This window comes from Gossypium arboreum, chromosome 12 (assembly GCF_025698485.1).
Source record: "Gossypium arboreum isolate Shixiya-1 chromosome 12, ASM2569848v2, whole genome shotgun sequence".
Classification (NCBI taxonomy): domain Eukaryota; kingdom Viridiplantae; phylum Streptophyta; class Magnoliopsida; order Malvales; family Malvaceae; genus Gossypium; species Gossypium arboreum.
The window spans coordinates 88,533,840-88,545,344 of NC_069081.1; the positions used below are offsets into that span (position 1 = coordinate 88,533,840).

The window sequence follows — 11,505 nt, forward strand, 5'->3', positions numbered from 1 at the left end:
GTGTAAAGCAAAGAGCATATATATCTATATATATATATATATATATATATATGTATAAAATATAATAGAGTTTAAAAAGGAAAAGAAATCGCATTTGCGAATTTGATGTTTTTGCTTCTTATGGTAAACTCATTAATACAAAATCCAAAGATACTACAAACTTACATAAAAAAGCAAAAGGAAAAAAAAAACTACTTTACTAAAAAAAATACACCAAGTGGGTTTAAAAGAGAAAGAAAAGAGATTTTATAAACAAATACTTTTGTACTTCAAATAAAATTTTAATTTTTTATAAATAAAATTATCTTCTTGAAAAAGAAAAAAAAAAATGGGAAGTGGAGAGAGAGTATGGGACAAATATTTGGGGACAAGATAAGATTGTCCGTACAATTCCGTACATAGAAGACCAATTAGGTTTCGAAAACTCAATAAGAGATAATAAAAATTATTATTATTATTATTATTATTATTATTATTCTTTGTCAAAAACCTTAAAAAGGGAAAAAAGGTTTTTTGTTTTTTGGAAGCTTCTTTTAATTTTCTTGTAAGAACTTTTTCATTTTTCATTTTTTAATATACATTGTTTGGCTCTTTTACCTAAATATTATAAAAATAAATTATTTATTAAAATTATATAAAATGAACAATATTTTAGATTGCGCAAACCGCTCGAAACTAAAAATCGAGATAAAAACGGTTGGATCGGTTTATGAAATTTTTAAAATTTATTATTTTTATGAAATTTTAATTTAATTATTTTTAGACTTACAATTAAATTAATTAAATCGAGATATTCATATAAAAAATGTGGTTTCTAATGTTATTTAATAAATGCTTAAGTAAGCAGTGTTTATACTTTATATACAGTTTAAATTATTTAATAATGATTTAAAATATAATATTTAAATTTAAAAATCGAGATATTCACAACTCGATCGGCTCACTTTTTCTTTTATTTAATTTGGATTTAGTTTTTCTTAATTTCGGGTTGGGTCGAATTGATCCGTTTCATCGTTCAAAAACTAAAATTATGTATAAAAAAGTTTATATTAATATTAATATATTCTTATAGTTAAATTTAACCATTCAAATTCAAGTTTCATCACATTTTGCGTTTGGGTTGAGTTAGCTTGTTAATTTATTAATGTAAAATTTTTTAAAGTTATTGGTTGTTAAGGTTTTTTTTTAAAGTTCGACTAGTGAATTTCGAGCAATAATTTGATGATCAGGTTAGTGATTCAATACAAATCGGCCAGTAAAAGTAAAGAATATACTTTAGATCTAAGTTGATCTAACAATCAATGATAGAGATCAAAGAAAAAAATTGTTTGGATTTTGATTCACAGATTTGTGACATTCAAAGTTGTTTACTAAAAAAAAAAGAAAGGGGATGGAGAGCTTTCTATTGGTCCGGATGATACAAATAGAGAAAGTCATACAGTAACTATTTTAACATTCCAATAACATAAATGAAAACTTTCAAATAGTTTAATGATTATTTTGTAATTTTTTAAAGTTAAATGAAGAAAATGTAAATTACCAAAAAAAAATACAAAAGTGAATGTGAATAGCTATACATGTTATTGTGAGAAAGGTTTTCAATTTGGTTGGTATTCTTATTGATGCCTTATATGGGCATTGGCTGAGGTTGTTGTCCAACACGACAGGGTTCTCTTTCACTTGCTGTAGCCTTCAGTACTTGACAAACTAGCCTATGGTTATTATAATGAGGGACCACAATGATGCTGTTGCTACCTTTTTTTCTTCTTTTTTCAATCTAAGGGTCTATATTTCCTTTTGGGATATGTGAGATCACATCGTGGCCCTTCAACAACTTTGCTTTATAGTAATAGAAAAAATATTAGGTTTAATTATGGTTTCGTCCCTCTATTATGTTGAAATTAGGTTTCAAACCCTTCGTTTTAGTTTGGTGTCTCTACTCTTTCCTTTTCTTTCTTTTTATATATATATATATATATATAATGGTATTAGTATGTTCATATTGATAACACCATTAGTGGTTGTCGTTAAAATGATTAACATGAAGTTTTTTTAAACAACGTTAAGTGTGTTTATCTTTATTCAAGTATGGAGTTGGGCTGAAAGCAAGTTGATTGGATTCAAGGTTTATGTAACATCCTTAAAACTCCCTTAGTCATAAATAATGTAAGATAAAATTTTAGCGAAATAAGATATAAGATAAAAGAAAATGAAAGTTACAATATATCAACAGAGAGTTAAATCAAGAAATATTACATGATGTATTAAGAAAGGGACTAAATTGAAAATATGCATAAAATTCTATGGCACGAGCATAAATGTAACATCCCTACAATTGATAAATAATAAAAGTAGTAATAAATTGAATAGTGTATAATTAATTTTGTGTAAAATGAGAATTATATAAAGCGGATAAAAGAGAATATTGAGGAGTGTTAAAATGATAATAATAATAATGATTAAGAAGTAAGTTTTAGTATATTGATTTAAAGTAAATGCTAAATCGTAGAAAGTTTTTGGCTCAAGTGTAAATATTCAAAATTTAGGTGATCAAAGTGTAAAAATAAAAAATTTGAAGGACCAAAAGTGAAAATAATCCAATTTACTAAGATATGGAATTGGCATGCAGGAACCAAATTGAATAGGTGAAGAATTGTGAGGGATTAAATTGTAATTTTACCAAATTAAGTGATGATTCAATGATAGAATTTTGAAATATCATAAAGGGAAAAATGGTCAATTAGCAAGAGGGAGAGTCCTAGAATGTAATGATAATGTTGATGATATTTTGATAATTTTTTAATTAATTAATTAGTTAAATATTATTTTATTAATATTTTGTTTAGATATTTATTATTAATTTATTTAGAAAAATGGTAGTATAAAAAGAGAGGACGGATGAAGGAAATGGATCATCCTTCCCACGTGAGTGAAAGGATATTAAAGAGAGAAGATGAAGTAGAGATTCTAGAGAATATGTTCATCAATTTAGAAGCAAGAAAATAGTAGATAAAAGTGGAGAAAATGAGAAGAAAAAGGAAGGAATGTGGTGAAGATGAGAAATGCATGGAAATGAAAAATTCTTGACAAAGGACGTAAGTTTCATACTAAACCTACTTGTATTTCAATAGATTGAGTTAAAGATGTTTTGAGTGAGATGTATGAAACATGCATTTAATCTAAATACTAGAAATAGAAAATATTTGATGAAGAATAAAGACTTAAAACACTAAATTGATAAGAGAGAATGTGATTTGTATGGTGAAAAGTACTAAGTTTAAGAAATAAATATGTAATCTACACATAAACATAAGTGTTTAAATTGTATAGTAATCAAAAGTATGGCAATTATGTGTGAATGGATGAAAGATAGTGCAAAGAATTATGGAAAAGAAAATATTTTTTCATTAAAATAGCTTGGATAGTAGCAGTGACTTAACTTTGAAAATTCACCAAAAATTATACAAAGAGATTGAATTAAATATGTAATTAAATCTTATTGAGTCTAGTTTCATATGGAAGAAATGGTGAAAGAAACGAAATTTTATAGTTTTAGATATATTAATTTTTGTGAAGCAAGGTTAGAGTGGATTCGGGTTCCCCTGTTCTGAATTTGGAAAATCATAAAAAATTGTAAAAAAAATTATTAGGATTTTAAATTTATATTTTTAAATTCTTAATGAGTCTATTTTCAAGATAAACAAACAGAAACGTCATCCAAACCCCGTACTAAGAAATAATTAATTTTTAGTAAAGAAAGGTCGAAGCTGTCAAATAGCAGAATAGGGACAAATTTGAAGAATTTACTGTAATTATTAGCTAAGTCATAAATTCTGGAATTTTTATGGTAAAAAGATATTTGAGTATAGTTTCAAAAACATTAATTGGATCTTAATTTCGAATTCTGTAGCTCAAGATATAAATAATTTAGTGACTATGACTCAAGTGGACAGCTTTGATATGAATACATAAGTAAGTAAATAGTGGAATTATAGATAATGTTACATATAAGCATGTTATATACTAAAAGTTAAAGATTCTAACAAATATTTACATAAAGGATGTGGAATGGAGAGGAAGAGAAGGAAAATATATATATGAATATATATATACATAGTAGATGAATTTGAAATGTTTCGAATCGGTTGTAAGTGATGGAATGATTAACATGTAAGTATGTTTAAACAAATTGATAAAATAATAAGTGAATAATTGTTAATTTATGTGATATTTAATTATTTGTTAAAATTTTATGAAGAATTAAATTGATTAGCACAATTTAGAAATAAATATGAAATATACGTAAAATGGGTAAATTACTTTTGAAAGTGCAAGTCCTCCAATGGTCTTATTTGTAAAACTTTAATATTTGTTTTAATTTTTGTACTTTGTTATCGTTAATTGAATATCATATTTTTATGAGGACTTGATATTAGAAATAGATGTAAGTGGATGATTTGTAAAATGAAGTGTTGATTATAACATCTAAATATATATTCAAGTAATGATATATAAAAATAAATAAATAAAAATAAAGCGTGGAACTTGTAAGAAAAATGGAGACAACGTCACGATGACAAGTTCTTCATATCACGACGTGGAAACCCCAACGTCGCGACGACAATTCAGAAATTTTTATGAACTTTACAGTTTGGCCTTTGATCAATTGTGGATGTTTTAATGAGCTCCTTTAACTCATTATTCGTTCTATCGTAAATTCAATTATTACTAAAATGAGTTAATGATCTACATTAATTAAATAATATGATAAATTGATCTAAAATTTTCAGTAGTTACTTCGACAACGAATGTGACATCCTGATGCCTTAACTCTACGATCGGGTCGGGAATGGGGGTGTTACAGTTTAGACTTGACTATTAAAGGTATTGTAAAAAAGAAAAGAAGCTATGAGGCATTGGGGATTTGGGTTTTGACACGTTCTTCGATGCTTATATCGGTAAGGAGATTAAGAAAAATGGAGGGAGTGATCGAGTCAGGATATTTTAGTATAGCAAACGTAATGCTTAAAATACGAGAAAGATGGGATGATACCTAGCTTTTATATTTGACTTGGAGGCTAAATTTGTAATAGCCCGATTTTGGGTCTAGTCGGAACAGTGGTTTCGGGACCACAAACCCGACGAGAAAAAAAAATTATTTTTATTATATTTTTATAGTCTATAAATTTATGAAAATATTTCGTAAAAATTTCATTCGAAAATTTTGACGTTTGAGCACTCAATTTAGTCAAAAGGACTAAATTGTAAAAAGTGCAAAAGTTGAGTTCTTTATATATGAGGTGCCTAATTGTTATGAGTTTTAAATTGAAAGTCCTTATGTGACAATTATTCCTTTAATAAGTTAGTGAATGGATATTTGTTTGGTATTTTGAAATTTGGTTGAAATAAAAGGGTAATTTTGTAAATTAATTAAAATAACCTAATAAGACAAATGATAAAAGCTATCATTTTTTCATTCTTTCTTCGTCAACCGTGGAAAGAACAGAAAACAGCAGCCATGGATGAGCTCCATTCGCCAAGCTTTTATGGCTTATATAGGTACGGTTTTGTCCCGTTTTAATGATTTTCGTATTTTGAGATCCCGAAGCTTAAATTTTCTATTTCTACCAATTGATTGAAGAGAAATTAGAGTTTAAAATTTACCCATTCATGATATGGTTGTGTTTTGATGATTTATAGTGGATAATGAATGTTTGATGTGTTAAATATGAGTTTTATTCAATGAATTTTGGTAAAAATGTCAAAAAGGGTTAAATTGTGAAAGTTACAAATTGGTCATAAGTGTGTGAATTAGTGAAAATTTGGAGTTGCCATAGAAGAGAAAATGTTCAGCATGTCTTAAACCTTATAGAAATTGAATAAAAATTAATTTACGAGCATTGGGGCAAAAGTGCAAATATGTAAAAGTTTTGGAGTCAAAATGAAAATTTGTAAAATATGATTTTTAGACCCATATGAATATTGTGACTGATTGGTAGGCTAAATGTGATGGTATAGATGATGAAAATTGAGACTTGGACCTAGAACGGAAAGAAATCGATTTATGGATCTAGTATGTCCTTTTCACATTTGTGGTATCGAGGTAAGTTCAGTATGTAAACAATACCATGCTATACATGTATTTAAATGTTATCATTACATGAATTGTACAGATATTAATGTGTATGTAATTAATAGAAATATGATAAGACAAAGCCTTAATAGACGAGGAAAAATCCGTTTGAACCTTAGGAATAGAATAGGATACGAGTGACATGTCACTAGGAATTATGAGTCTAGATGACTAGCTCGAGTGAGCATTGAAATGTCATGAGATATGAGGTAGCTTTAGCTACAATTGAGGCACTTATGTGCAAAGGCTTTTCCGAGTATCTAATTAGTATTCCAAGTGTTCAACGGGCAATCCAAGGAAAGAGTTAATGATGGTCTCAATGAGGTAAGTCATTGGTGAGTATGCACTCGAGTTATGTTACGAGTTGTGCAGTATGTATACTAATCCTATGAGAATGCCTTGATATGTGATGATCTATGATGCATAATATGTGTTCTTACCATGATGGATAAAATGGTGTTGTATTAATATTATGAACAATGATCATGAATGAGTAATTTAGCCTTGACAGATTTGAGTTACTGCAGTAGTGTAACTTTGAAAATACACTAAAAATAGTGAAAAATGAGTTAGAGGCAGAATAAAATATGGGATTAAAGCTTAATGAGTCTATTTTCACATGAAAGAAACAGAGGAAGAAAAAGAATTCCATATTGTTTGATATTTGAATTCTTGTGAAACAGGGTCTGGATGAATTCGAGATCCCCTATTCTAACTTTAGAAATTCACCAAAAATTGTAAAAAAATTATTAAGAGTTATACCTTACATGAATGGATTTCTTATTGAGTCTATTTTTATGGAAAATAAACGGCATGGTCGTTGGAATTTTGTACAGGGATAAATTCGGTTTGTAGTGCACAGGGGTCAGAGTGGTCATACCCTAAAACAGGGGAGACTTTAACTAATAAACTGTACTATTTGGATTAACCAAAAATTCTGGAAATTTTATGGAAGAAAGGAAAATAAGTCTAGTTTCAGGGAAAATTAATGGAACTTAATTCAGAGTTTCGTATCTCTAGATATAAATAATTTAGTGACCGTTGCTCAGAAAGACAGCTTGTAGTGAACTTGAAAATATGTTGTAAACATTGATAAAACAAGTTAATGAGTTGCTTATTGTTTTCATATGAATTTACTAAGCGAAAGCTTACCCCCCGTCTTTCCCATGTTTTCTAGAGTTTCCAGGTTAGCTCGGGTTGGAGGCCGTCAGAGATATTATCACCCTATCGAGTTAACGTTATCGGAGTAAGTAAACTCAAGTGATTCGAGTCTATGGCATGTATAGGGTTTTAATGTGAGTAAGTAATATTATGATTTAGCCAAAGGCATTGGCTTGTTATTAAGGTAGTATTAGTCATGTAAATTGGCCTATGTCGGCTAATGACATTATGGGCCCATATGATTATTCTTATGCATGTATGTTATTATCTCTTGTGATGTGGCTTACAACATGTATACCTAGAGATTGAATTGAGATTCATTGATGAGCTAGTAACTAATGCGGATTAAGTGATTGGTAAATAGTTAATAATGCTTCATGAATGGTTTGTGATGTAATGATAGTTATGTCTAGTATGTGGTAATGATATGGGCAAATTCTATAATATTTATTGCATAAGAAAATAACTTGAGCATAACATGTTTGTAGATGTTTAAGAGCTCATTTATGCCACGTTGTATGTTATTGGATAAGTATGTATCTATGCATGTGGTGTGAGAGTGACAAAAGGCTTGATAATTAGCCTATTTCGGCCACACGTTTGAGCACATGGGCGTGTGAAGCCTTAACGCAAGAGATTTTTCTAAGTTTTCATGAGTTCTCGATTGGGTCCCGAACCGCTTGAATGCATGTATTGGGCCTTGTAAGCTCGCATAAGGGACAGATTGCATGTGAAAAGAAAAGTTTTTAATTATTTGAGATTTCATGGCCCTGTTTAGTATGAAAGTGTTAGTAAAAGTCAGGTAGCACCTCGAACCCCGTCCCGGCGTCGGATGAGGGCGAGGGGTGTTACCAAATTAGAGTTACCTATTAGATCGTGAGGATTGGTTCCTTCCTGTTGTCTTTAGTTGGCAAGTTTTACAAGGTCGTTTGCATGTTAGTCCTAGCCTATCACATATACTTGGGCTGATTTGTCACGAGTTGTCATTTACTAGTGCTTCTAAACCTCGTGGACCATGAATTATTTAGCATTTTTCTTCGACAATTGGTATTACGAAATATTTGGTTGTGATAAGAATAGAATAATCCCTTTCAAATTTATTGATAGACCTCAAGAGTTTACATAATATTTATATAACAGTAGTCACATAGAAATAGGAAAGATATATAATATATTCTTAAATATATGCCTAAAAGATATACAATAATATATAATATATAATATATTCCTAAAAGATAATATCTCTATATCCTAACAGCCCCCCTCAAATTGGAGCATGCAGATCTTAAATGCCCAACTTGCTAAAAAGGTATTCAAATTGTAGTTTACTAAGCGCCTCTGTAAAAATGTCAACCATCTGAACGGAGGTCGGAATATAAGAAAGTGCAATCAACTCATCCTGGATTGCATCCATAACAAAGTGACAATCCACTTCAATATGTATAGTATGCTCATGAAATACAGGATTCTGTGTATTATACAATGCAGATTGACTATCATAAAATAAAGGAATAGCTTTAGGATGATGAACACTTAAGCTCGATAGCAAAGCCTTCAGCCACTTGAGCTCCTAAGTGATGGAAGTCATAGACCTATACTCAGCCTCAGCGGAAAAACGAGAAACAATATGTTGTTTCTTAGTTTTCCAGGAAATAGGAGATTGTCGCAGAAAGACAAGCCAACCATAACAATACCATAACAAGAATAGGGTAATCCCTTTCAATATTATTGATAGACATCAAGAGTATACATAGTATTTATACAATAGTTGTCACATAGGAATATGAAAGATATATAATATATTCCTAAAGGTAATATCCTATAATCATATCCTAACAGGTTGATAGGTAAATTTGTTATTATTGAACATGAATAATTGAATTTCCATGCAACCCTGACATACAATCGAATAATAAAAAAAATCTCCACTCATCATATCTTTAACAATAGCAACTTATGGTAAAACATTTGATTTCATATAATTGAACATGAATAGTTCTAAGCATGACTAATTTGGACTTAGCAAATGATTAAATTATATCAAATCAAAGTAAAAAAGACTAAAATTTAAATTTCAACATAGTAGAGGGACCAAACTAAAATTAGATAAAAAATATTATCTTTTTTTTTCTTGATGCATTACTTAGGCCCGGCTTTGGGGGTCGTCTGGAGGTGCAGCCGCTCAAGGCGTAAAGTTGAAAAAGGTTCAAAGTTGTGAAGAGGCCCAAAAAAGAAATTTTAGCTTTTAAGGGCTCAAAATTTTTTTCACCAACTTTTAAAGGATCTAAAAAAATTTTTGTCCAGCTTTTAATAACCTAAAACCTATTTTATCGTTTTGCTTAGGGCTCCAAAAATATCAAGAACGGGCCTAGCAATACTTAGAATTACTCATGACTCCTTCAACCCTTAAATATGAGGATAAACATATTTCAATTCGCTCGAATCCACATATTCCTACATTGACAATAATATTAATACCAATTGAATTAAATACTCAATTAACACAAATATATATATATATATATATATTAAAAGGAAAGAAGAGAAGAGAGAAGCTATAGGTTCTATAAAAGAAAAGAGAGAGAGAAAGATAAGCTTAAAGACACCAATTTCTAAGAAAGTTTTAGAGAATCAAACACATTTTTCAGATGTTTGGTGTTTTTTTCTAGTATTTGCGGTCCTGTTTTTAGCAAAGCATAGCCCATATGCCTTGTATGGTCTCCCACCTCCCACCAATGTAGTGAAAAGCACATGTGACATTTAAAGTAAATTGAGGATGCCCTGAACGAAGAAATCTAACACATGTGACATTTAAAGGAATTGTCGGCTTTTTTATAAAAATAACTTAAAATTTTAATTAATTATCAAAATAAATTTTTTTTAATTAAATACGAAAATGACCTAAAATTTACAGTAAAAGTTGGTGGAGCTAAAGAATTTGACTCCACTAACATGTCACGTCAATAACCAGGAAAAAAAATTAATTTTTTGGTGGAGCTATATAGAATGGCGTCACCTATATAAATATCAAAGAAATATTACAATTTCTGAAAATATGAGAGACTTTTAAAAAAAAATCTATTTTTTAGTGGAGTCAATTCATTTGGGCCACCAGCCGTACTTTTTTTTTATTACTTTTTATTACTTTTGTCCTTTTGTTTTCTATTTTTTTACTTTTTTAAGTTTTGTATTTATCTTTATTTATTTTATTTATTATTAATTTTAAAAATTTGAAATGTATATTTGAAGTGTTTTATAATATATATTTTTAAATTTTAAATATATATATTTGAAATTATTTTTTAAATTTTAAATATTATTTTTAAATATTAAATATATTTTTAATAATATAAAACATTTAAATATTTTAAAGATATGACATTTCATTTCAAATTTATTATTAGTTTTATAATAATTTAAATGTATATTTTAAATATTAAATTTTTAAATTTGTTTTATAATATTTTAAATATATTTTTAATTTTAAATATAATTTTATAAATTATAAATATATTTAATATTTAAAAATAATATATTTAATATTTAAGTAACAGAGTGTTAGGCGAATCTAGTGGCGCCAAATGAATTAGTTCCACCAGAAAATAGAAATTTTTTTAAAAGTCCCCCATATTTTTGGAAATTGTAGTATTTCCCTGGTATTTATATAGGTGGTGCCATTCTACATGGCTCTACCAAAAAATTAATTTTTTTCTTGGTTGCTGACGTGGCATGTTGGTGGGGCCAAACTCTTTAACTCCATCAACTTTTACTGTAGATTTTAGATTATTTTCGTGTTTAATTAAAAAAAGGGTCATTTTGATAATTAATTAAATTTTTGGGTTATTTTTATAAAAAAGCCGGAATTGTCACATCCTTTTGCCACTATTTATGCATTTATATGTTTCTACTATGTGCATTAACATTATTTAGGATAAAAGTATTATGAATGAACTCTATTCGAGTTGAATTTTATTTTATTTTTTACTCAAAAATAAATAAATAAATTTGTATATGGTAGATTAAAGAGTGCCTTTATTATTCTTTTAAAAATTTGATTTATTTCTATTGTTAAAAACTCGTCTGTGGACGTCAACATAAGGTACACATGGCACGCCGTATGTAACTATATGGTTATTCCATTAGTCATGCTATTTTTTACCAATACAAATGGATGAAAATTTTAACAAAATGGACCATTTTGCTCCTTAATT

The 11,505-nt window shown here is 28.5% G+C and overlaps 1 long non-coding RNA gene across 1 annotated transcript; it reads left to right on the top strand.

Moving 5' to 3' along the window:
* Positions 1-6,064: 6,064 nt before the first annotated feature.
* On the top strand, positions 6,065-7,738 carry LOC128285634 (uncharacterized). Its single transcript, XR_008276151.1, has 2 exons — positions 6,065-6,103; positions 7,311-7,738. It is a non-coding gene; the product is annotated as an uncharacterized LOC128285634 (long non-coding RNA).
* Positions 7,739-11,505: the final 3,767 nt, after the last annotated feature.